The 27,509-nt window shown below is 45.1% G+C and overlaps 1 protein-coding gene across 29 annotated transcripts in view; it reads left to right on the top strand.

Annotated features, from left to right (window-relative positions):
- The window catches only part of MAGI1 (membrane associated guanylate kinase, WW and PDZ domain containing 1), a 481,666-nt gene that overhangs the window by 53,177 nt on the left and 400,980 nt on the right, over positions 1-27,509 (top strand). The gene's annotated exons all lie outside the window — the stretch shown is intronic.

The following is a 27,509-nucleotide window of genomic DNA, read 5'->3' as shown; positions in this document are numbered from 1 at the left end:
CAGCCACGGAGCCAGGTCCCCCTGCCCAGGTGGCTCTCACCGACTGACCTCTGTGGGAGCAAAGGGGGCTGGGAACTGAGGAGCAGCTTCAACCGCCTGGCACCAGTCAGAGAGCAGCAGCTGTCCCGCAGTCCCTGGCAGGCTTCCCGCCTCCGACCTGGCTCGGGGGTGGGGAGAGAAGGAGGTGGAGGGGTGTGTTTGTGTGTGGCTGCCCTGGGTTTGCCCTGTTCTTGCTCTGCAGCTTGTGGGGTGGGGGCGGATGACACCCCTGTGTCCCCCCTATTCTACCCTTGTGCTCAGGGCTTGTGCCCCCTGGGGAGCACCGGGGCTCGTGGCTCTGGAATTCTGCCCCGCTGCTCCCGGCTGGGGGTGCTGGGGCTTGGGGCCTCAATCCCTGTGGGAGGTGCTGCGGCTTGGGCTCTGGGTTTTAGCTGCAGGGCCACGCAGCCCCCATGAAAGGGTTCACAGACCCCCTGTTGAGAGCGGCTGTTCTAGGAAACACCCCCTTTCTAAATGTGCGCTCAGGTGTTAGGAAGTGGGTGGAGGCTGCCAAGCAACTTCTTAATGAACTTTAAAAGTTGGAAAGCTTTTTCAAGTTCTAGTCTTTAATTCCTTTGCAACCAGTACTCTCGCTAAAATGGGAACTGAGGTTTTTCTGAAATCAGAGCTACAAGAGCGATTGGCTCTGATTTTAATATACGTTGTTTTTTAAACTTGTGCAAACCCTGTCTGGATGTCCTTGTTTCAGTCTGAGTGGTTTATTTGAATGTGACTTAAACCTGTTCCCAATAGTGGATGAAACACTGGCCTGAAACTTGGGAGACCTGGGTTCATTTCCCAGCTCTGCCACTGGCATGCCATGGATAAGCCACTTCCCCTTTCTTTGCCTCAGTTTCCCCATCTGAAAAAGGGGATGATTATACTGACCTTTTTAAAGTGCTTTCAGATCTTCTGATGAAAAGTGCTGTCTAAGAGCTAGGCATTATTATGAAATAAGAGCATCCACACTGGACTTTGCACCAGCTTAACTAAAAAAATCCGTTTAAACTCATACCTTAAGTTAACTGGTACAACTTTACCATGTAGGGAAGGGCTAAGAGAGCCGGCTCTACATGCCTCAAATGCTCAGCATAAAGTAAAACGCTTCGAGTTTGCTGCTGTCTCTTCTTGGGTCAATTGCACTGTTTCTTCCTTTGCTTTTCTACCCTTCTCAGTCATTGTCATCATTTTGAAATCTGGTAGCATCGTCCTGTCTAATATTTCTGGCTATTGCTATTTGCTCTCCCTTCCTCTGCACTTTGAAACAGCACCTCCTGTCAATCATGCTGGAGTTGCCTCTTGTCCAAAGCAGTTCAACAGGCTATTGGCAATGGTAGGATGCTACCAGAAGAGGATATTGTGAAATTCTGTGACTACGAAAGGACCAGCAAAATTTATTTGGCTGCCAGAGACTGTCTTTAAGGGTCAAACAGAATTCTAGTTGAAGCCGCATGTGCGGACATTTAAGTGGTCACTTGGGGCGTGCCTACAACAAGCTGTTTCCAGAGAAAATTTGGGTCTAAACAGCTGTGAGTGATTTCACCTTGCAAAGAAAAACAATGGCTAGACTGGCTGCAATCCAGCCACTAGTTTGATGAGCCCTGCCCTGCCTCTTTCTTGGCAGGTCCACCACTGGCCCATTGTCCTTTGCTCTTGCCAGCACAAACCCAATGTCATCTCTCTCATTGTTCCAATTGGTTTCAGCAATCTGTTTTTCCCAACCGCAATTATCTGTCATTGTTTGTTTGTTCCCTCTGGACACAGCCCTCTTTCCGAAGGCAAGGAGGCAGTTAGGGAAAGCGTACAACCAGGTGGCCTGTGCTCCTAAATAAAGATGCCATCACAAACAGGACATGGGGATATTGGAATACATTAAACACAGGAAGCAAACAGAGAAATGGAGACCAGAGAAGAAATAAACAAGTTGGAAGGAGGAAGGTGGCTGGCAGATAAACAGAGCTCCTTTTTTTTTTTCCCCCAGCATGAGGCTTAAATGAAACAAACAGCTTTCATTCTCTGGGATTGTTGCACTTCAAGGAGGATAGAGATGTATAATTTCCCTCCCTCCTAGTGGGACAGCGGTGGATTTTGCTGCTGTCTGCCAAATACAGGGTTGAAAGTAAATGAAGTGCCAGCAAGGTACTTTATATGCAGAAGTGCTGCAATCCAGTCACTGAGAATGGGTGGCTGCTTGTCTGCAGCTTGTTCACTGTCCAATTCCTAGCCTAATCACTAGGGGTGAAAATGAGAGTGTGATCTTTTGTTTGCTCTCCTAGCTAGAGGAACCATGCTAGCTGAAAGCAGACACAACTTGGATTTGCTGTGAAATTGTAGTTTCCTTACATTAAAACTGACCTAAAAGGGGTTTGGTGCAAAAAGATATCTTTAATATTTGTAAATAATTGTGTTCCATGCAAATGGCTGCATTTTATTACCATAAACAAGTTAGTGTGGAAAAGTAAGAGATGGTGCAGAAATTCTGAATTTCTTGAGGGAGGAGTGGGTAGGCAGGCAGGCAATGAAATGAGGCAATAGTATCTCCTTCCTTAGGTCTGGATGAGATGGGGAGATTTCTGTGTGTGGACCTGGGAATTTCTTCCAATATAAATATCTGAGTCTGTGACTGACTGATTTAACTCCTCCTGCTCTTGGATAATGGGGGTTCAGACCTATGACGATGAAGGAGGAAGAGGAGTGTGTGCGAACTGGTGCCAAAGAGAAGGAAGATTGCCACATTCTATGAGTTTGCATTTGTATCTGCACAGGCATGGTGGAGAAGAACGCTCAAGTGCTGGTGAAACCAATGGCCTAAATTTCAAGTTCAAAGTGGTTAGTGATATTGATGTCCAGACATGAGATGCTTTTTAGAAGGGTCTGTTTTTTCAGAGGGTGGGTGATCAGCACTTTATGAAAACTAGGCCTCTTTAAAGGCGTCTTTAGTCAGGGACCCAAGTCGCTCCTCATATCTGAAAACTGAGGCTGATAGGCTTTCCTGACCGAAAGTATTTGATCTGCAGCTGAATTTTAGACTTTGAGGTGCATTTTAGGTACAACTGAGCTACATTTACTGTGGAAGATGTATACTTCAGTTGAGTCCAGGGACTTATGAAATATGGTATTTGCAATCTACTGTCAACGTAAACATGTTCTATGACCTATACGTTACCTTGTTGGGAAAATATTCCTCTCCTATCTGACAAATTCTCTGTCAAGGTGTAACGGAGAGAAAACCATATGAACTTTAAAAAGGCTTGTTGAGAAGGAGGAATGTTGTTTATTTCAGAAACTCACTCCTTCGCTGCCTTTTTTGAGGGGGAAAATACAAATTTATATTGACAACATTAGGCCCCTTGGATTATACTTTGTTTAAAATGCAACAAAATAAGTAATCCTATGAATTCAAAGAAGAAATATAAAGCATTATGTGCCCTAGTTTTTTTAATCTCTGATGCTGTTTCTGATCTATCCTGACTTTCCATTTTGTTTGATTTCATGTTGAGTGGGGAATGAAAATAGAGTAAAGATGTCCCCATTTACATCTATATTAACAAAACTCTATAGTGCCAAACATGATGTATGTGACAACTGCTCTCCAGTTATTTATCTTCTAAGAACTCTGACAGTCAAGAGAAAATACTCAATGCTCTAAGTTGCATAAAATGAACAAATATATTCAATTTAAAATAAAGATATTGAGGCTATAAAATTTCAAGTCAATAAGAAAGAAGAGATGGTGCTATATACTGCATATATAAAAAACAGAGAAACTATCCCAGGAAATGTGAGACCTTTTATTTTGTTTAATATGAATATATCCAGAATTCTAGCCACCGTGTTACCTTCTATGCACCGGAATATAAATTACAAAGGCTACTAGCCTGCTTCCAGTATGTTTCAGGGCATAAATGGATGGCTACTTGGGGAACGGAGACTAAACACACATGCATGCACATTACTCCTGGGAAGAAAAGGAGGACTTGTGGCACCTTAGAGACTAACCAATTTATTAGAGCATAAGCTTTCGTGAGCTACAGCTCACTTCCTCAGATGCATATCGTGGAAACTGCAGCAGGCTTTATATATACACAGAGAATATGAAACAATACCTATTCCCACCCCACTGTCCTGCTGGTAATAGCTTATCTAAAGTGATTTCCAGCACAAATCCAGGTTTTCTCACCCTCCACCCCCCCACACAAATTCACTCTCCTGCTGGTGATAGCCCATCCAAAGTGACAACTCTTTACACAATGTGCATGACAATCAAGCTGGGCTATTTCCTGCATAAATCCAGGTTCTCACATCCCCCCCACCCCCATACACACACAAACTCACTCTCCTGCTGGTAATAGCTCATCCAAACTGACCACTCTTCAAGTTAAAATCCAAGTTAAACCAGAACATCTGGGGGGGGGGGGGGGGTAGGAAAAAACAAGAGGAAACAGGCTACCTTGCATAATGACTTAGCCACTCCAAGTCTCTATTTAAGCCTAAATTAATAGTATCCAATTTGCAAATGAATTCCAATTCAGCAGTTTCTCGCTGGAGTCTGGATTTGAAGTTTTTTTGTTTTAAGATAGCGACCTTCATGTCTGTGATCGCGTGACCAGAGAGATTGAAGTGTTCTCCGACTGGTTTATGAATGTTACAATTCTTGACATCTGATTTGTGTCCATTTATTCTTTTACGTAGAGACTGTCCAGTTTGACCAATGTACATGGCAGAGGGGCATTGCTGGCACATGATGGCATATATCACATTGGTGGATGTGCAGGTGAATGAGCCTCTGATAGCGTGGCTGATGTTATTAGGCCCTGTGATGGTGTCCCCTGAATAGATATGTGGGCACAGTTGGCAACGGGCTTTGTTGCAAGGATAAGTTCCTGGGTTAGTGGTTCTGTTGTGTGGTATGTGGTTGTTGGTGAGTATTTGCTTCAGGTTGCGGGGCTGTCTGTAGGCAAGGACTGGCCTGTCTCCCAAGATTTGTGAGAGTGTTGGGTCATCCTTTAGGATAGGTTGTAGATCCTTAATAATGCGTTGGAGGGGTTTTAGTTGGGGGCTGAAGGTGACGGCTAGTGGCGTTCTGTTATTTTCTTTGTTAGGCCTGTCCTGTAGTAGGTAACTTCTGGGAACTCTTCTGGCTCTATCAATCTGTTTCTTTACTTCTGCAGGTGGGTATTGTAGTTGTAAGAAAGCTTGACAGAGATCTTGTAGGTGTTTGTCTCTGTCTGAGGGGTTGGAGCAAATGCGGTTGTATCGCAGAGCTTGGCTGTAGACGATGGATCGTGTGGTGTGGTCAGGGTGAAAGCTGGAGGCATGCAGGTAGGAATAGCGGTCAGTAGGTTTCCGGTATAGGGTGGTGTTTATGTGACCATTGTTTATTAGCACTGTAGTGTCCAGGAAGTGGATCTCTTGTGTGGACTGGACCAGGCTGAGGTTGGTGGTGGGATGGAAATTGTTGAAATCATGGTGGAATTCCTCAAGGGCTTCTTTTCCATGGGTCCAGATGATGAAGATGTCATCAATATAGCGCAAGTAGAGTAGGGGCTTTAGGGGACGAGAGCTGAGGAAGCGTTGTTCTAAATCAGCCATAAAAATGTTGGCATACTGTGGGGCCATGCGGGTACCCATAGCAGTGCCGCTGATCTGAAGGTATACATTGTCCCCAAATGTGAAGTAGTTATGGGTAAGGACAAAGTCACAAAGTTCAGCCACCAGGTTAGCCGTGACATTATCGGGGATAGTGTTCTTGACGGCTTGTAGTCCATCTTTGTGTGGAATGTTGGTGTAGAGGGCTTCTACATCCATAGTGGCCAGGATGGTGTTATCAGGAAGATCACCGATGGATTGTAGTTTCCTCAGGAAGTCAGTGGTGTCTCGAAGGTAGCTGGGAGTGCTGGTAGCGTAGGGCCTGAGGAGGGAGTCTACATAGCCAGACAATCCTGCTGTCAGGGTGCCAATGCCTGAGATGATGGGGCGCCCAGGATTTCCAGGTTTATGGATCTTGGGTAGTAGATAGAATATCCCAGGTCGGGGTTCCAGGGGTGTGTCTGTGCGGATTTGATCTTGTGCTTTTTCAGGAAGTTTCTTGAGCAAATGCTGTAGTTGCTTTTGGTAACTCTCAGTGGGATCAGAGGGTAATGGCTTGTAGAAACTCGTGTTGGAGAGCTGCTGAGCAGCCTCTTGTTCATATTCCGACCTATTCATGACGACAACAGCACCTCCTTTGTCAGCCTTTTTGATTATGATGTCAGAGTTGTTTCTGAGGCTGTGGATGGCATTGCGTTCCGCATGGCTGAGGTTATGGGGCAAGTGATGCTGCTTTTCCACAATTTCAGCCCGTGCACGTCGGCGGAAGCACTCTATGTAGAAGTCCAGTCTGCTGTTTCGACCTTCAGGAGGAGTCCACCTAGAATCCCTCTTTCTGTAGTGTTGGTAGGGAGACCTCTGTGGATTAGTATGCTGTTCAGAGGTATTTTGGAAATATTCCTTGAGTCGGAGACGTCGAAAATAGGATTCTAGGTCACCACAGAACTGTATCATGTTCGTGGGGGTGGAGGGGCAGAAGGAGAGGCCCCGAGATAGAACAGCTGCTTCTGCTGGGCTGAGAGTATAGTTGGATAGGTTAACAATATTGCTAGGTGGGTTGAGGGAACCATTGCTGTGGCCCCTTGTAGCATGTAGTAGTTTAGAAAGTTTAGTGTCCTTTTTCTTTTGTAGAGAAGCAAAGTGTGCGTTGTAAATGGCTTGTCTAGTTTTAGTAAAATCCAGCCACGAGGAAGTTTGTGTGGAAGGTTGGTTTTTTATGAGAGTATCCATTTTTGAGAGCTCATTCTTAATCTTTCCCTGTTTGCTGTAGAGGATGTTGATCAGGTGATTCCGCAGTTTCTTTGAGAGCGTGTGGCACAAGCTGTCAGCATAGTCTGTGTGGTATGTAGATTGTAATGGATTTTTTACCTTCAGTCCTTTTGGTACGATGTCCATCTGTTTGCATTTGGAAAGGAAGATGATGTCTGTCTGTATCTGTACAAGTTTTTTCATGGCGCCACTGCACAATGCATAATTTTGCAGAAATGTTTTTTGCGCAGAATTTCCTTTCCCCCACAGAAATGGGCTGCAGTGCTGCTGGCCGCCACTAGGGGCTGCTGGATTCAGCAGAGGCCAGCTTGCACATAGAAGACACTGGGGGCTGGGGGGAGAGGAGGAGCTAGAGGGTTCCCAGCAGCGGCCGTTCCCAGCATGCCTGGAGGGGAGGAGGCAGCGGTGTGCAGGACACTCTGTGCAAGCCTGGAACCCAGCATCAGTCTGTTTCTCCCTCTGGATTTCTGGGCTCTGGGGGGTGGGGGATCTGGGCTGGGGCGGGGGGGCCTGCAGCTGGGCTCCTGGAGGGAAGGGGGGTGCAGGTTTCTGGCCCCCTGGCTGGACCTGGGGGAGGAGGGGCAGAGAAACAGGAACTAGGTTGGCATAGGGTTTTTCTTTAACGCTATTCCTGGGGGAATTTTTGTGTGTGTCTGTATTGTTACAGACATACTTGCTGGCAGGTATTTGAAAATTGGTGTGATTCTGTAGTGTTATTTTGACAAATAAAATTTGCAGAATTTTTAATTTTTTGGCGCAGAATCCCCCCCAGGAGTAGCACATGCGGTACTTTCCCCTGTTCCCATAGTTGATCAGGTGTGTTATGTGAGTGTGGAAGTAAGAGCTGAGCTACCTCCTGAAGCTTCTCCATTAGTGTTGGCCATTGCTGGAGGAAGGACATTGGCAGTGTCCCATTTGGCCATTTAAGCACGGCAGTTCCTTTATTGTACCTTAAATAAATTGTATTTAAATTATCTTTTATAACGTACAGAGGTTTCTTTTCTACTTTCTAAGAAAATGTTGGAGACTGTTTTTGATGTATTAATATTCATACTCATTTTGCTTTAAAAACTATTTTTGTGCTTTGTAATAATATAAACCCTTCTATCTATAGATCCCCCAAGCACTCTGCAAATACTAATGAACTAAGGTGAACAACTACCTTGTGAAATTAGTATCGGCCCCATTTTACAGTTGAAGAAACTGGGTCATGGAGAGGTTTAGGCTGAGATTTTGGCTTTCCAGGCTTAGGTGCCTAATTCCCTTAGATCCCTAGGGACTTTTCTGGGGTCAGTGTGAGAACCAGGAATAAAATTTGATTCTCCTGTGTACTGGTCTAATGCATTAATCACTAATTTATGCACCGATTCCTTTCTTTGCAGATGGGGGGTGGGGAGGAAATTGATTTTTCTAGAATCTTACAAAGTAACCTCTCTTGATTGTTGTGTGACAAACTGCTGAATGAGGAGCAAACTAAGTTGTGGTGATTCTGATTCAGCTTCAAAGCTGCCCAGAGCTTTCGTTCATTATCATTGCCCCTAGTGCTTAGACTCCAGCGGTGTTGGCCACAGGTTCCCCTGTGACTAAAACATTTTCAGTCTTTCTCCTGATGAGACCACATACAGCTGATTCCAGACAGGCAGATGTTTCAGACGCTCGGTATATTTAAAAATGTGCTTTTTGGTGGGCAGCGTGTCATTCAGACAAGCACAGTGTTTTGCTTCAATTATTCAACTTCTTTGTAAGAAGAGAGCTTGCGCAGAGTCTTTCTGGTTGGTTTGCAGGTTTTTATATACTAAGGGGAGAGTGCCATGAAAGGACTAAAACACTAAGCCTTTGCTGGGCTGGTGTTACTAATCTGCTAGCTTCTCTGGCAGATTCTGCTATGCTTGTTATAAGGCGATCTGCTCAGAGATCTCCTGTTAAACAAAGCCTGTACTTTCTCCTGTCTTGTCACTGCTCATGGCAGACGTGTACCTGCAAAGCCATGTGTAGCAAACCTGTGTACCGGGCTTGTGAGGAAGGTGGAAGAAACTGTTGAGTTTGACTAAAGTTTTTGTACCTCAACAGCCATCAGCCTTCATGATTTAGCTCAGGACAAAACTGAGTAGGAGTTGAGGCCTGTGTACTGTGTGATTTGGCCCCTGAGGCCTGGTCTACACTACTAAGGTTATATTCATGTGGCTATGATTTTTGCTACTTATTATAGCTATACCGAAGTAAGCTGTAGTGTTGATGCAGTTATACTGGTAATCTTAGCCATATACTGGTATGGACCTTATGCCAGTTCCCAAACTTACATAAACTAGAGTGGTATAAGTACTTCCATATAGATACAAATATGCCCACGCTAGGAATTGGTATTACAGAAGTGCTAATGAGAACACGAGGGCTTATAATTATGGGAAAACAATTTTTTTAAATAGGCAACTTTATTTCTATAATAAACAGGAAAAAATTAAAAACAATGCTGGTTAAAATTGGAAAAGGTTTGCATAAGTGTGTGTATGTCTGTGTGTGTGTGTGTGTGTTAAGAGAATGGGTACCAATTAAGAAAGTGTCCTCCAAGCACGATAAACTAACCCATTGTTTGCATTTTTTTTCTCTTCTTCCTTTTTTGTCTGTCTTGTTTCTCTGCAGTCCCAAGCTCTGCAAATAGGTTTGTGCAGGTTGGTCTCTGAGTGCACATGGGACCCCATTACAGTTACGGTAGGCATAGAGGTCTGATTTTAATGGAGTCACTTGCAAGATCAGACTTTTGCATGCCAAGATGACTATTAGACCATAGAAATTAAAATCCATCTAAAGAACCTAGCATATCTTGGATGCTATTTATATTTTCATATATAATTGCTTGCCTCCCTCATGTTAATGTGCATTTTTAAAGTGGATCGAAGTTTTTGAAAGATAAGGTTTTATAAACATGCAAATTCAATCATTTTATAGATGTGTATAGAAAATATAGAATTCTGCATGTCCTCTATCTTGAAAGCAAAGAGCAAAACATGACTGGCCATTACAACACAGCATGAGAGCAAGTTGCAATTAGCTACTGTTTCCTTATTAGTACTATTCCTTGGCACACTTGCTCAGATGTCTTCTGCTTATGATCAGTCTGTGGGCGACAGAGGACTCTGGCTTTGTCCTCATGTATGGCTTGCCTATTATTATATGCATCTTTAGGTCGCGAGAAAATTGTGAAGTGCTTTGGTCATTCATTTATGACCGCATGTAATGAGTTTATTAAAAGAGAACTAGAAATAAATAGTCTCTCTCACACACACAAAGAGATGCTTCCTCAGGCCTCTGATAATTAGGATGTCCCACCTAAGCTAATTACAAGCTGTCTCTCTGTTCAAAACACCCTGTGGGTAACTGTTATATTTTTTCAGAGACCCAAGCAGACTCTTACCAGGTTAATGGATTTTCTGTACTCTGTGCCAGGTTGACCTTTATGATCCTGACGCAAAATGTACTGCCTGGCACACTGCAGCGGTTCTCAGCCCCTCCAGTTTGCCGTAAGTCTGTCGTTAGGTGTCCAGTCTTTCCCCTTTCTCTTCAGAGTGACTCTTTCCACTGCAGTCTCTGCTCTGCTCCTCTTCAACGTAGAGGAGAGAGCCAGTGTTTTCTGTCATGACCGGATACGAGCTACAATGGCTGGAATGGCAGGGACCCACTGTCCGCGCTGGGTTTGCTCTGTGTGCTGTTGTTTGTGGTTGAACCAAGCACGCGGCCTGCCAGTTGGAGGCAGGGTGTCTCCACTTTTACGCTTATTTCCCCCCCCCCCCCTCTTGGGACGTGCCTGTGAGCTGTGCTGAAGCAGCTCAGCTTAGCGCTAAGTGCACTGAAGGTGGCGTTGTCCCTTACTCACTGAGGAAGGGCCTGGTGGGGGGAAAAAAAAAGGAGCGGGGGGGGGGAGAGTAGTGACATCTAGTAACTGAAGGGAAGGTGGAAGCGATGGGAGCTCCTCTGGCGCGTGGGACCGCTTGGGCGATAGGGTCGGCATGTGGTGGGGCAGTAGGTGGAAGAAAATGCATGAGGTATGTGAGGGGAAGCTATAAGAAGGAGAAAATGGGGGGGGGTGTGTGTGTGTGGCGGGGGGGACGGACAAGAAAACAATATTCAGGAAGCGTGCCTTTTCACACTCCTCGCCAGCATGGCCATGCCAGCGATATTTTGTAGAGTAGATCAGGCCTTAGTTTTGTGGGAATGTCTGCAGACCCTCTCTCTCCAAGGGACTTAAACAACATTAAGCCCCCACTTAAGCCTATTCTACAGACAGATTTGTACCAGTTGAATTATGTCAGTTAAGGGTGACGTTCATTACCACTCCCCTCAGTCAATATAGTGACACTGGTACAACCCCCTAGTGTGGACATAGTTACAGTCATGTGAAGGTGCCTTATAGCAGTATAACTTATACCATTATAGCTATTCCCTAAGAGGGGAATAACAGGGCCTAAACTAGTATGCCTGCAGCCACTCTGAGGTTTTGTACTGCTTTTGTATACATGTAAGCCCTGAGGGAGCCTTTTAATGGGCCATCCAGTCCATATCCCTGTCAGGGTGGGACAGTTCCTTACCGTATATTTTGTAGTGGTGGTCTTAAATAAATGGAGACTTTTCTCAGCAGAGTCAAAGATCAGGAGACCATATTCTCCTTCCCGCTTTGCTGGTGTTCAGTTCATATTTCTGCTCTATAGCTTAATCTTAGCTTTGCTGAATACTTATGATGTAGATTTATCAATCCTCATGCTCTGGCTGTCCTGTATTACAGCGGACGTGTATTGTCTGAGATGGTAGCTACAAAAAAATCACAATGCTAGGGAGAATTACATTCCGACTTAAACCATCAAGTGCTCCCATTCAGAGATGCCAAATTCCCAGAGTTCCCTATGCTGCAGAGCTAACATAGTAAATGTTGTTTGGCTGATGAGAAGTCAGTGGCATTCCCCAGAGCTCAGCCTGCGTTCTCACTCTAAGAAACTCCCGTGAAGCCTTGCCAACTTTGGGGGAAAACTGCCTTCCAAATAATGCCCAGCTAGTACAGAAAGGGATTCCTTAACTCAGCACTCTGCATGTTATGTGGGATGGGCATATGGTGCAGGCTCAGGTGATATAGACAGAACTCTTCCTAAATGGAATTAGCTCAGAGGGAAGGGGTGAAACCTGTAAGAGAACTTGTGGGGTGCAAATACTTTGGAGCTTGTTGGCAACCAAAACAGGAGCTGTGTAAATTTTTTGACAACCCTTTTCAATGCGAGGTGGAAATGAGCCACTATATATATTTAAAGAAAGGAGGACTTGTGGCACCTTAGAGACTAACAAATTTATTTGAGGATAAGCTTTCGTGTAGCTCGCGCAAGCTTATGCTCAAATAAATTTGTTAGTCTCTAAGGTGCCACAAGTCTTCCTTTTCTTTTTGTGGATACAGACTAACACGGCTGCTACTCTGAAACCTATCTATGTTTAGGTTCTTTGCTAAATTAGATACTTCCCTGATATCTTTTTAAAGTATATCCAGTGTGCCGTCTGGCAACTATACCTACCTGGTTACCCTCCAGGAAAAAAAGTGTACTGGTTATTGCTTAATAGAAATTTTCACTCAAGCTGTCCCCGTCCCCGTCCCCCCCAGAGGGTTTCTTGTTTTGTTTTTTTTCTTTTGACAGATTGCGTTGTTTCACTTGGCTTTCATTTTTCACCCTGTCAGATGAATTTTACAGGTTTTTCCCTTGCTGTCTCTGTGGATCAGTGCACATGAGTAGTGATCCTTAAAGTCTCTGGATTGCGTATTTGTAGCCTGTCGTTGCTGCAGAAGTTTTGAAGCCTGTGGTTAACTTTCAAGATGGAAAGCTCAGGTCAAGCCTTGATGATCTTAGTGGAGAAAACTCGCTGCTGTGGAATGGCATTGTAACTGGATGGCTGAGAATGCTAAGAGTGATTGTGATGCTTTATAGGGGCAGGGTTCTCTCCACGGGGGAAACTTCATAAAGAATATGAAAATGCAGGTTTAAAATGATCTTATTCAAACTTCACCCAAACCTTGTTTTTCCAAACTCTCACAGGGAAATCTTTTGGCAGGGATGCATACTGATCTGTCACATCCAAAATGTTCACTCTCCTATGTGTGCCCCATCTGTAGAGGATGTGAGTTTGTTCCAGCCCTGCTATGTTGTAGCCTGGCTCTTTGACTCAAGCTGTAAAGGCTAATGCTTTTAGCTCTGGAGGTACCCACTTCAATCCCTGTGTTAGCCAAAGATGGCAGCTGTAACATAACTTGAACATTGTCTGCACTAGTAAAGTGCAGCAGTTTACATCAATTTAAAAATTGCTCTAGTTAAGCTGGTGCAAACCCTCGTGTAGACTCACTTAAACTGGTTTAACTCTTACTTATGTTGGTTTAACTTGCGTTGATAAGTTACTGTCTTGAGCTAAATTAAGTGCATCTACGTTATGGGTTTGATCCAGCTTATTTAAATCCATGTTTAAATCAATTTTATTTTATTTGTGTGTGCCAGGCATTGTAGGTTTTTGTTGTTGTTGTTGTTTTAAAAAAAGACCTGATTCCTGTCTCGGAGTTTATACTCTTAAAAAGATCAAAGACAGAGAGAGGATGATGTACTCATCTGATGATGATTGGTCGCATCCTATATGTGGACATCCATTATAAAGATAGGTTTCAGAGTAGCAGCCGTGTTAGTCTGTATTCGCAAAAAGAAAAGGAGGCCTTGTGGCACCTTAGAGACGAACCAATTTATTTGAGCATGAGCTTTCCTGAGCTACAGCTCACTTCATCGGATGCATTCCATTATAAAGAGGCAAAGACAATAAGTTGGAACTGCTAGAACACTAAGCAGAAACTGTCAGCTTCATATGTAAGTTGATGGGTGGCTTAAAATACACATCTGTGTTTATTTATCAAGTGTCAGTTTATAAAAAGGATTTTACTAAAGCTGGTTGAAACTTGGAATTTCAGTTCCATGGGAAATTCTGATATTCTGAAATTTGGGGGTGGTTCCAAATCAGAAGCATTTTTTTGTTAATTTTGTGTGAAAAAGATATTTTCTGGGGAGGGGGGAAATAATTTCAGGTTAATTGAAACATTCCATTTTGATAAATCGAAGATGTTTCATTCCAATTTTGACTTTATTATAATTTGCAACATAACATTGCAAAATAACAAATAGAAACATTGCATTCTGAGAAGGCAAAATGGGATGTTTCAACCTTATAGAAATGCTTTGTTTCCATTTCCCCCCTCCGCTAAATTAAATGTTGTCAGAATGTATATGTTCCTGCAGGAACAGTTTTACTGGAAAATGTCTGACCAGCTGTAGATTTTTACACGCAAACCACCCTTTATGAGGAGCCTGCTGTAGGTTGCCGTGCTTAACTGCAAGGGTTATTGTTCTAGTGGGGTGCCCTCTTCAGTGGGGTGCACTCCATCTGCTTTATTAGGTTCCTATTTTGAAAATGAAAACCTGCTGGTGCTTAGTCTGTGTGCTCTTACTCCAGTGCTCACATGAGAGCTGTCTAAAGTTCCTCTGGTTCTAAGTTTTAAGTCATTGAAGTGATCACAACTCTATATTGAAACATGACGTACACTTTTCGCATGGCATGAATTTATCTCTGATGATTCCATTTGCTTTTGGGAGGAACTGCATGCATCATTCCTGAATGGTGGGGAGCGGAGGAGGAGACTGTCTGAGTATAGGACCTTTTGAAACATTAAGCAGTTTGAGCTCAATAAAGGGCTTTAAGCACGTTCTGGTTAATCTGTAATTTTTAAAAGCTGTTGCAGTCAATGAACTGTAAATATGGCAACCATTTACATAACTGGTCAACTCCAGATTAGAGTGTGACATAAAATTTAAACACAGTACACGATACCCCCCTGGGTCACTTACCTTGCTCTTTTCATTACAAGATTCCATCTTCAGCCCAGGCTCTAGTCCCGTTAGCTGGACGATCCATCATCTTATCCTCAGTTAAATTTGGGGATTTTTAGAGAATTTCCTGAGCAAGACTACGGGTTGGCTCCTGAAAAATTATGGTGTCCTATAGAACACTGCTGGCTTGTAGTTCTGACACTCAAAAATATGCCCTTCATTGAGGCTTGAATCATTGAAGCAGGAGCAGGTGTATTTTCACAGTGACCAGTCTAATTGCTAGAGTAAGCTTGCAGTGCCCCAGATGACATTGAGGAGGAATGGTAGACTCGGGGGAGAGAATCGGGAGGAGAGCACAAAACAGATGCTTGAAGTGGAGAAGAGGAAGGGGAAAAAGTGGTGGGGCTATTTCTGACACAGAAATCCCTCCTCAAATTTCAGAGTAGCAGTCGTGTTAGTCTGCATTCGCAAAAAGAAAAGGAGTACTTGTGGCACCTTATTTGAGCATAAGCTTTCGTGAGCTACAGCTCACTTCATTGGATGCATTCCTCAAATTGTGACTTTTCCATGGGTATCACTTAAAGGGGTTGTTTTTTCCTTTTCATAACTAGGTAAGAGCTCAACTCTTCACAAGAGTGCATGCTAAAGTGCACACATCCTGTCCTGTTTGCCCAGGAAGCTTGCCAGTGGGGATTTGGTCACGCATATGTCGGGCAGTATTTGTGTGTATCTATGACTTGTGCATGACTTTTGAAAATGTGGGATATGGTGGTTGCTTTCCCTTCCTCTTCAATTAATAAACCAAGAAATCAACCAACATAACTCCAGGAACTCCACTGTGGTAATATCAGTGTGGGACTTACTCAGCAGTATGCAGAGTAGCTGGAAAGTACCTTTTTCTTTGTTGAATTAAAACATGACATTGTGCCCAGCCTTTAATTACTCTGCGTGTAAAACGTTTGTGGAGGCCTAAAGGGATTTGTATTGCCACTATAAAGGCAGTGACGTGCGACAGCAAGATGATAGAGAAAGAGCTAATGGGGTTTGCAACTGACATATTTATTACAGCCTTGAGAGAGAGAAATACACCAGTGGACAAAATTCCTATAATGTTTATATAAGCCTGTCAGGAATTGATTAAAGTTCAAATATGTTTTGTTGCACACGGCTGGTAAAAATAATAAATTTAACGCAACAAAGTTTTGAACATCATGTTTTTGACAGTCTGGTTTTGAAGGCCTCATTTGCCACAGTGGAAGGCTTAGATTTGTTATTCTTACCAGTGTGTTGGGATTTTCTTTAGTATTGCATATTGCTTTTTCTTCCTGAGTTCAGCTCGTTTTGGGAGCAGTTGTTTGGGGGATCCTCATCCTTTTTTCCTCAGACTTTATGAAAGGAATAGAATATGCACACATTTAAAAAAAAAATTCCCAACGTATGAGGGTAAAGACTAGAGGCTCCAACTGAGATGGAGGGCCCCCATAGTGAGCGGCGTTATAAATCCCCATGGTAAGAGACTGTCTGAGAGGAAGGATGACATCATGATCAGGGCACTAGCCTTGGATCCAAGAGATCCTGGTTCAGGGGTATGCAGGGATTTGGGTCTGTTTTCCCTCAACCCTACTCTGTCCCCGGGAAACCCTCGGTTGATATCAGTATTATGGGAATGTGGGGGACTTCCAGTGACAGCCTTAGCAACATCAACCCCTTAAAATGACCCATTCTTGCGGACTCAGCACAAGTGGAGGTAATGGAGCTCTTTAAGACTCATTTGAGTTTCAGAATTTCAGGCAAGACATTTTAGAGCCAAAAATTCCTCCTCTTTTCCCCCGATGGTCTCCCATGCCTCCAAGGCAATATGTAATAACTCTGTCTCTCTAAGGCCTGGTCTACACCCAAAATTTAGGCTGACCTAGCTACGTTGCTAAGGGGTGTGAAAAATTAAGCCACCCTAATCTCCGGCATAGGCGCTATGGAAGAATTATTCTGTGGTCCTAGCTACTGCATCTCATGGGAGTGGATTTGCTACAGTGATGGGAAAAACCTCTTCCATTGCTGTAGCAAGTATCTGTGTTGCAGCTAGGTTGCTGCAGCACTTGTAGTTTAGACCTGGCCTTAGTAGCCACAAACTACTGCTGGACTTTGCAGGTATAGGCCTGGTCTATGCTAGAAAATTAGATTGGCATAACTACATCGCTCGGGGACCTGAAAAATCCATACCCCCCTGAGCAGAGTAATTAAGCCACCCTAAGTCCCCGTGTAGACAGCACTAGGTTGACGGAAGAATTCTTCCATCAGCCCAGCTACAGCCTGTCAGAGAGGTGGGTTTCCGACATCGACAGGAGAATCTCTACTGCCAGCGTAGGTGCTGGTCTACGCTGAAGCTCGACAGCAGTGCTGCTGCAGCATTTTAAGTATAGACAAGCCCGTATTTATTCATTCACTTTCTGATACTTTTTTTTTTGTAATTGCACAAAACTGCATTTCTCTTGCATCTCCCCTAAAGTGCCTGCATGCTGCATTATTGACAGAACCACACAGTACAAATCCAGTAACACAACAAAAGCTATAGAAATATATGTGGTGGCCTTAACCCCTTTTAGCAGGGTGCAAAAGTGGCTACCTCTCTGTTGATTGCAAGCAAGTCTGTATCTTCAATGTAGCTAATCTGATATTTCACCCATGTGTCAGAGAAAACATGTAATAATCCGTTTGGAACTAGCAATAGCCAATTCTTTTGGAGGTTGATTTACGCCCTGTCAAGGTTCCTCCCCCACTCTGAACGCTAGGGTACAGATGTGGGGACCTGCATGAAAACCTCCTAAGCTTATCTTTACCAGCTTAGGTCAAAACTTCCCCAAGGTACAAAATATTCCACCCTTTGTCCTTGGATTGGCCGCTACCACCACCAAACAAATACTGGTTACTGGGGAAGAGCTGTTTGGAAACTTCTTTCCCCCCAAATACTTCCCAAAACCTTGCACCCCACTTCCTGGACAAGGTTTGGTAAAAAGCCTCACCAATTTGCATAGGTGACCACAGACCCAAACCCTTGGATCTGAGAACAATGAAAAAGCATTCAGTTTTCTTACAAGAAGACTTTTAATAGAAATAGAAGTAAATAGAAGTAAAGAAATCCCCTCTGTAAAATCAGGATGGTAGATACCTTACAGGGTAATTAGATTCAAAACATAGAGAATCCCTCTAGGCGAAACCTTAAGTTACAAAAAAGATACACAGACAGAAATAGTTATTCTATTCAGCACAATTCTTTTCTCAGCCATTTAAAGAAATCATAATCTAACACATACCTAGCTAGATTACTTACTAAAAGTTCTAAGACTCCATTCCTGGTCTATCCCCAACCAAAGCAGCATATAGACAGACACACAGACCCTTTGTTTCTCTCCCTCTTCCCAGCTTTTGAAAGTATCTTGTCTCCTCATTGGTCATTTTGGTCAGGTGCCAGCGAGGTTACCTTTAGCTTCTTAACCCTTTACAGGTGAGAGGAGCTTTCCCCTGGCCAGGAGGGATTTCAAAGGGGTTTACCCTTCCCTTTATATTTATGACACGCCCTCATCCCCCAAACACCTCTGTTGTAGAGTCGAGTTCTTGCCCCAATAGGCTGAGTCTTTTACGAGAACTTTTTGGAATATTTACAAGAGAGGATAGTTTAATGGTTATTCAGGATCACTCCAGCTCCTTGAAAAGATGCTAATGAATTTACAGAATGTGCTGGAGTTGAAACTAAGCATGCTGAGATTGGGAGCTTTTGAGGGCAGGGACTCTATTTCATATGCATCCAGTGTCTAGTGCTGATCCCCGACTGGGACCTTTATGAGCTGCTGTAACACACATCAATTCTGGTAGTAAGTCTATAAATTGGTGCCAGTCAGCCAATTAGGAGCCAGAAAGTAGATGTGTGTCTTCATTCTAATAGAAACCTTCGACCAGGGGTGGGCAAACTACAGCCCGTAGGCTGGATCTGGCCCACCCGCCATTTTAAGCTGGCCTCTGAGCTCCTGCTGTGGAGCGGGGTCTGAGGTTTGCCCCGCTGCAGCCAGGAAGCAGGGCCGGGGGCCGCTCCATGCAGCTTGCAAAAGCAGCTCTGTGGCTCCGCTCCATCTCCTATGTGCTCCAGTGGCCCCCTCCCGTGCTCCAATGGGAGCTGTAGGGGTGGTGCCTGTGGATGGAGCAGCATACGGAGCCACCTGGCCATACCTCCACGTAGGAGCCAGAGAAGGGATGTGCTGCTGCTTTCAGGAGCCGCTTGAGGTAAGCGCTGCCTAGAGCATGCACCCCAGAGCCTCTCCCCACGCCCCAGCCCCTTGCCCCAGCCATGATCCCCCTCCCGCCCTCCGAGCCCCTTGGTCCCAGCCCAAAGCCCCCTCCTATACCCCAAACTCCTCATTCCCAGCCTGTCAAGGTTCCTCCTCCACTCTGAACTCTAGGGTACAGATGTGGGGACCTGCATGAAAAACCTCCTAAGCTTATCTTTACCAGCTTAGGTCAAAACTTCCCCAAGGTACAAAATATTACACCCGTTGTCCTTGGACTGGCCGCTACCACCACCAAACAAATACTGGTTACTGGGGAAGAGCTGTTTGGAAACTTCTTTCCCCCCAAATACTTCCCAAAACCTTGCACCCCACTTCCTGGACAAGGTTTGGTAAAAAGCCTCACCAATTTGCCTAGGTGACTACAGACCCAGAGCCTTGGATCTTAAGAACAATGAACAATCCTCCCAATACTTGCACCCCCCCCTTCCTGGGAAATGTTGGATAAAAAGCCTCACCAATTTGCATAGGTGACCACAGACCCAAACCCTTGGATCTGAGAACAATGAAAAAGCATTCAGTTTCTTACAAGAAGACTTTTAATAAAAATAGAAGTAAATAGAAATAAAGAAATCCCCCCTGTAAAATCAGGATGGTAGATATCTTACAGGGTAATTGGATTCAAAAACCTAGAGAACCCCTCTAGGCGAAACCTTAAGTTACAAAAAAGATACACAGACAGAAATAGTTATTCTATTCAGCACAATTCTTTTCTCAGCCATTTAAAGAAATCATAATCTAACACATACCTAGCTAGATTACTTACTAAAAGTTCTAAGACTGCAGTCCTGGTCTATCCCCGGCAAAGACCAGCATATAGACAGACACACAGACCCTTTGTTTCTCTCCCTCCTCCCAGCTTTTGAAAGTATCTTGTCTCCTCATTGGTCATTTTGGTCAGGTGCCAGCGAGGTTACCTTTAGCTTCTTAACCCTTTACAGGTGAGAGGAGCTTTCCCCTGGCCAGGAGGGATTTCAAAGGGGTTTACCCTTCCCTTTATTTATGACACAGCCCCATCCCAGAGCCTGCACCCACTCCTGCACCCCAACCCCAATTTTGTGAGCTTTCATGGCCCGCCGTACAATTTCTATTCCCAGATGTGGCCCTTGGACCAAAAGGTTTGCCCACCCCTGCCTTAGACTGAGAACAGTAGAGAGCTTCACTTACTGTCATGCTGCTAATCTCATGGCTTGGGAACTCGAGTAGAAACTTTTTCTGGTGTAGTAATGTTGGTTAGGAGGGTGATTTTTCTCTACCGGGAAAACTTCTAGCATGGACCCAGGTATGTCAGCATACAAGGGCTTTGGGTGGTCTAGCTTATCTTGTCTGGGAAACCAGTATAAGCTACTGCACCAGGAGGGTTTGCTGGCAAATCTTGCTGTGTAGACTAGGCCTTAGTAGCACAGTGCTGTAGTGAGGGCTTCCCATCACTAAGACTTCAATACATATAGTCAGGTTTCAGAGTAGCAGCCGTGTTCATCTGTATTCGCAAAAAGAAAAGGAGTACTTGTGGCACCTTAGAGACTAACAAATATTTGAGCATAAGCTTTCATGAGCTACAGCTCACTTCATCGGATGCATCGATACGTATAGTATTACTCCTTTGAAGGGAAGCCTGTGAAACTGACAAAGCACCAAGAAACAGCTAAACACCCTTGAACTAATGTCTGACATATTATCCAGTTTTAAGCCCTCTTCCTTGTACCTGGTAAACACAGCTGCTCTTGGAGGGAGTTCATATTTTGGAAGAGAACTCGTTCTCGGTCAGTTCCCGTTAGTGGCTTCCATCAGTATTGCTTGTTTAGCTGTACAGAGGGGGTCCGATAATTATTAACTTGCTGATTTTGGGCATGTTGCATTCCCTTGTTCTTTGTCTCAGTGCAAGTGCGCTTTAGATTTTACCATGTAGTTGTGATTGGGCAACACCACAGAGAAAGATTTGGATGTCATTCTTAGTTTCATTGACTGGGAAGTTCTTTGGAATTGACATTCCTTTAAATCTAATCATCAGAAGATACCAGGGAGAGAGCGAGAGAGCAAAGTGCTGGATTCCATTTGTTTTGTTCCAAATGAAGAACGAAAGAAATCAATGGAAGCAAATCTAAAATAAAGAAGGGTAGAGGAAGCTCTGTAAAGAACAGAGCATGTGGGCGAAAAGCCTCCATCCTATTTATTTTGAAGCAGAGCTGAATGGGAGCGTGTGACCTGCCTTTCAAAGTGGAGACCACTCCAACTTTTTTTTTTTTTTTTCATGGTTTGTAGCAGTTAAGAATTAACCGACTTCTGACTTTATTTTCCACGTGACATTCTGGGACGTGGCACATGAGGACACTTCAAATGAAACTCAGGTTGCTAGAAGATGTAAGCTGTCACAGGGCCGACGGCTAGGACCAAGATTTTCACAAATGCGTGCCTACGAGTTTGGCTCTTAAATCCATATTTAGAAACTGAATGCAGGGTTTGATTTTCAATGGTTCTCCACACCAATGAATTCCCATCAGTTTTAGTGAGAGCGTCTGGATGCTCAGCACTTCTGAAAACCAGGCTGCTTATTTGGGTGCCTAAATATGGACGTAGGAGCCTAGGTGCCTGTTCTGAACACCTTGACTTCTATAATGGAGACTCTGTAGAGAAGCTAAGGATGACAAACACACACTTGCTCATCTGCTCCCGCTACTGCTTCTGTCCCGAGCCAAGGGGGTATCATGGAAGATGATTGCGTCACCTTTCCCCTCTTACCCAACCCTGTCTGAATAGATCTTGTCCCTTTCTGGTGTTCTCATCCTTCAGATGCCTTAATCGCGGCTTAGCCAAACCACACATATTTGGCTCTAACACTTCCTCCTAACCCTGTTGATCTTGTCTGTGCTGGCTTCGTTATGTCAACATGTCTCTGGTAATGGGGTCCCTGCGATGAGCCATGTGCAGTCTCAGAGCTTGTCTACATTGCGCTGCAGTTCGGACTACAGGGGTGTGAATAGCAGTGCACACCAAAGTACTGCGCCGTAACTCCCCCGGGCGGATGCTGTGGGTGTGACTTAAAGGGTCCCCAGTTCACATTAATGTAGTCCTGTGTGGATATAACCTTGGTGGTAGTCTACAGAGAGGCACCATCTTCTGCATGCCCTGCGCTGCACGCACCATTGGCAGCCTCCAGTGTAAGCTCAGCTTGTCATTTTCTGCTGTATCATGCATCGTTTCCAGAGACTTGAGCTTCTTGTATTTTAGGGTTGGAAAAACCCTCTTAACCAGCGCTGATAGAGGGGAGGGGAGAAAGGAAGCAGCAGCCCCAAAACAACAACAACCCATTTGTTAAAATGCATTCAATGCTGGAGGCTAGGTACGAAACAACAGTCCTGGGTTTCTCTTGTTGCATGCTACCTTTGAACTCCATTTAATAGCCTAAAGATCTGATTCATAACAATGTAGCTGTGCTAATCTACAAAAGTAAACACTTGCTAATGGGAGGAAACACCTGCACGGAACTATTTCATTGTCTTTCTTCTCCCACTAGCAAAAACCTTGGCTCTGTTTAAGCCAGGTCTCCCAGTTAGTGTACAAATGCTGTGTAAGAGACAGCCAACTCAGTGATGGGGGCCCAAACAAAACTCCGAGAGGTTGTAGATTGGGTCTGAATTTTGCAGGTTTCAGGACAGCACTGGGTGGGTTTGTTTGTGTTTAAATTTAATGTGCACTTTGCATGTACTGGAGAGCATTGACCCAAAAAGCAGTGATTTATAAAGTTACAGAAATTGGCAAGGGAAACTTGGGCAAAACTAATATTTAACACTTACGGGTTTTTTTAAAGGGTTAGACTACCAGCTGATGGTGTCTCCTTAAACAGTGCATCATGCAGTTGCATGCTTTGTAACATTATTACCTTCAATGATCAGATACAAGGCACTTGGCTAAGATGGGCTTGTGCAACTATATGTTTACTGCTATAGTCTCACCGTGAAGGTAGTAATACTTTCTAATGGCCAAAAACTGTTTCTCAGTAAGTAATTTGCTAAGGAGTCACATGACCTAGTTTTGGTCAATCTTGTATTGATATAAAAGATTCGATAAAGAACTACAAGAGTGATTTGAGGTTTGGAAAAGCTGCCTTAGAACAAGAGACTTCAGAAGCTCAATCTATTTAATTTACCAAGCCAGAAGGTCAAGAGGTAACTTGATTACAGTCTAAAAGTAGCTCCTGGGGAGAAGTTTTCTGATAGTGGAGGGCTCCTTTACGCTGGCAGACAAAGGCATGAGGAGATCAGTGACTTGAAACTGAAGCTAGACCAATTCATGATGGAAATAAGGTGCACTTTTTGCACTGGGAGCGATTAGCAACTGGGACATCTAACTGAGGGATATGATGGATTCTCTGTCGCTTTGGGTGTCTTTCTAAGAGCTGTGTTTTCACCCTTTTATGGTTATGGGCTTGATGCAAGAATTACTGGGTGAAATTCTCTGGCCTGTGGTAAAATAGTAGCTCACCCTAGATGATTATAGTGGTCCCTTCCATCCTTAAAATCTATGAATCTCTGTGTGTCAAAGGCATCTGATAGCATCACGGCACCTGAGGAGTTTGAACCCATGTCTAATGTAGGTTTATTTTGCTTTTGTTCCTCTAAGTTTATTGAATGGGGTTTGGTAAAATTGTAATGTTCATCTTAGTCATCCTTACAGTTGGATTTTCACTTTGGAGAAATTGTCTCTGTGCCCCCTAGTGGAGAAATAATTTATTTGAAGACTTCAGAGTTGCGGAACTAGTTGCAGGAACCCCTGTGAGTAGGATCCAGATTGTGTCGGGCTCATAAAGGGGCCCCGTTCTTAACTGGGAAGTTGTCTGTTAAGTCAGCCGTACTTCACCGGCGGCATTATTGGTTAGGTTTTATCCAGACTCCTGAGAAATACAGTGCTGTAATAGCACAGCTGTGAAGAACAGAGGGACTGATTTTTTTTTTTGTTTTGTTTCTGTTCTTGTTTAAATGGTGCTAAACTTTTAACAGGGCACTGGCACTGAGCGCTAGCATTGACTGTCAATGAGCTGCTGAGCAGTGATTATCAACCAGGGGAAATAACAGTAAGGTTGAGAACCTGTCTGGAGGGGCTGGTGATTCCACGGCAACCCTAAGCCGCGTAGCCGTGTTTTGATGGCGGTTTAGTAGTGTCTGTCGGCTGATGTCCCCTGGGGTTCCCTGTATGGCAGTGCAAGAGCTGAAATCCTTTGATTCCGTTATTCAGATGAGGACGTAAAGGGGGCTCCCTGTGCGTCTAATCTTCGTTAGCTGCTGGCTGACTTTTCTCACTCGGCTGCTTCCCTCCCCGCCCCCCGCAATCCGCCTGACACTCCCAGTATGTTGGTTTGGTGTGTGGTGTTCATTCGGTTCTGCAAGCTCGGCTGGTGTTGTCTGCTCCCACTAGGCTGCGGGTCTCTGGTCTCCATTACCATCAGTGCTCTTGGGGAGAGAGGTTCAAAGCCAATGACCTTATTTCAGGCTGTCTTATGGCTTTTAGATAAGAATTCCACCCCTAGGTTGGGCACTAAAACATCAGGGACGGATGCAGAGTGCAAGAAATTGCTGCTGTCTCAAACTTTCTTAAACTCTTGTTTGCACTTGTTGGGATATAACGTGAGCGATGTCTGTGAATGCATCTTAGCCTGTTTTACCCCCCACCCCGGGTGTTTCCCTCCCTTTGGTTGCTCTGGACTCGTGGTGGTGGTGGTTGTTTTTTATTAATAATTCTGAAAAATGTCTGATCTCAGTTTTGTTGTTGTCATGAATCACCATTTCTGTTTGTGCTTCCCTTCCCGTTCCCTCCTCCCCTTAAACTCCCAGTCAGATTCTCTGCTGCATGCACACAGTGGATACTGAGTAAATGTTTTTAACTACCCATGGTTGCATGGCACAGCACGTGGTGCAGATACAGGGGTGGGTGGTTTTGTTCTCTCCTTATTTTTGTTGAGTTTCTTCATCCCAATGAAAATCTTCCCTGGAGAGTCCCTTCCCAAGATCTCTGCTCTTAATTAGTCTCTCTCATAGCTCCACAAAGCAGCATAATCAATATTTTATTATCTGACTGGCAAACTTCAGGGAAGAATAAACTAGACTTCTTAGAGCTTTTTTTTGGGTCAGGAGAGCGCCACACGGTGCCGCTGTCTATATTGGCTGGGTTTAGCCCCTGCAGGTGCACCGGTTATGTTTGGAGGCGGTGAGCCAACCACCTTGCTTCAGGCCAAGGGACAGGACCGTAAATAATACTGACCTTCATACGGTGCTTGACACCTGCAGAGAGCTTCCCCGAGAATATCCGTTCCCCTGCTGCTCTTATGAGGTGCAGCCTTGTGCTCATTGCATAGATGGGGAAGCAGCGGATAGAGTGCCCAGGCCAACTGCAGGGGCTCCTCCTTAGTCTCCTTTGCTGTCCCCTATCTACTCTTCTTGCTCAGGAGTGGCCATAACATGGTGGTTGTGCCCTGAATAGGGAGGGGTGTTAATGCTGCTGGCAGCAATGAGTGTTCATCAGGGCAGAGGGGTGACTGGACTGCTGTGCACTGGGGACTTTTGTGCTGGGATGAGCATGACATTCTTCTGAAAGGTGTAGGAAGTGCGCTCCAGAGAACGATCCCCTGAACCCAGGCAGGTATCATGCCTCCAGGCATGGCTGCTTGGGCAATGCCCCTCCTGCACTCCACCAGCGTGGCTGCTTCTAGCAGCCTTCAGTTAGAGCGGCTTGGTATCAGCCTTCAGTCCTGTGCGTAGCCCCTGCCGAATTGTGCTTTGTTTGATCTGGTGGCCAGGGCCCCGGTTTGTTCTTGGACTTACCTACCAGTCCCTTTCTATCAGATCATCCCCTTCCTCTGCCCCCAATCCCACCACCTCTGCTAAAAGAGAAAGCTGAACCAGTCTGCCCTGACTGTAGCGGTCCATGTGGGATTTAACTTGTACCCTGTACCCCCAAATGTGCGGGGAGCCACAGACAGGGCCACAGTGGTACCATCCCCTGCTATGTGAAATGGAGGGAAGAAGAGCTGCTTGCAGACACAATAGAGAGGGCAGCGCCTGGGCGTGGAGACACTTGTGACCTCCCTCCACGTTTGCTTTTTTAATTGCAACCTGATGTGTCCCAAGCTTTGCATGTCAGAGTCTCTAATGCAACCAGTTTTGATGCCTTATCAGACCATTTATCTCTTGAGACAGTGCCTGAGAAACATGCAGGTAGCTACGCCTTTCAGTGTGAAAGGAAAGGCAAACCCATTCAGACGCCACATCTGTTTGTAAGATGGCCCATTCCAGCTCTTACAGAAAGGACGATGGCCTCCCTGGGAGGTACCTTGGAACAGCTGAATGGTCACTGGGCTGGGACTCAGGGCACGTTGGTTCTACCCCTGGCTCTGCCACTGGGCAACTTTGAACACATCACCGTACCTCAGTTTCCCCCTGTAAGAAGGACGCAATGGTGCCTCAACCCTGGCCAATCTGTCCCCTGCTGGAAACTTACTCAGTTGCTGTGTTAGGATCTCAACTCTGGACCCATATGCTTCTGGCTTGTTGAGTTCAGGCATTGCCTCTGGCTTTGGGTCTCTAGGCGCACTCTGGGGATGCAGCATTTCCGTCTAGTACCCCCTTCTGATGGCTGAGACTTTGCAGCCCAGCTGCCTAGGCCCTGAGGCTAGCGCTGGGCTCCTCCAGTAACTTAAGGGCATCCTTCCCGGAGCTCCAAAGTGGTTTACTGTGTATGCCTTCCGGGATATGTGATAGGTGACGCAGACAGACACAGGCCTTGCATAGGATTTCTAACACACACATCCTTGCCTCAGTTTGTCACCGCCACTCTTGAGCACTCGTTGGGGTTTGGGTCAGTGCCCTTTTGGGATTCTGCTCCCTCATGCTAGGCAGCTCTTCCGAGCCATGGGCGCTCTCTCTGACCTCTGCAGTCAGCTTCCGCTAGCCTTGGCTGGTCGGCAGACCAAAGGCTCCCGTGCTGTGAAAGCATGCACTTTTGTTCCTCTCCTCCACCCTGTGGGAGTTGTTAAACTGCTAGCACTAAAACCTGGTTCCTTTGTTCCCCTTCAGGGGGAAATTCCACTGTTCCAACCCCCCACCCCCGCAGACAAGCTTGGTGTAACTAGGCTTCCGCCATCTCACTGTTGTTGGTTTTGTGTTTATCATAGTACCTGGCAGCCTCAGCCATGGACTAGGACTCTGTTGTGCTAGGTGCTGTACGTACATACACAGGACAAAGAGGATCCCTGCCCCTGTAGAGAGTAGCTGGCCCAGCCTTCTTCTGACAGGCTTCACAAGGGGGAATGAGGCAGCTCTGGTTCCCTTGGACGTAGTTAACTTGCTGACACTGCAAGATGGAGGTTCCTAGGGTTGTCTCTGGGACCGGAGAT

This window comes from Lepidochelys kempii, chromosome 7 (assembly GCF_965140265.1).
Source record: "Lepidochelys kempii isolate rLepKem1 chromosome 7, rLepKem1.hap2, whole genome shotgun sequence".
Classification (NCBI taxonomy): domain Eukaryota; kingdom Metazoa; phylum Chordata; order Testudines; family Cheloniidae; genus Lepidochelys; species Lepidochelys kempii.
This window is presented reverse-complemented; position numbering and strand designations above follow the sequence as displayed.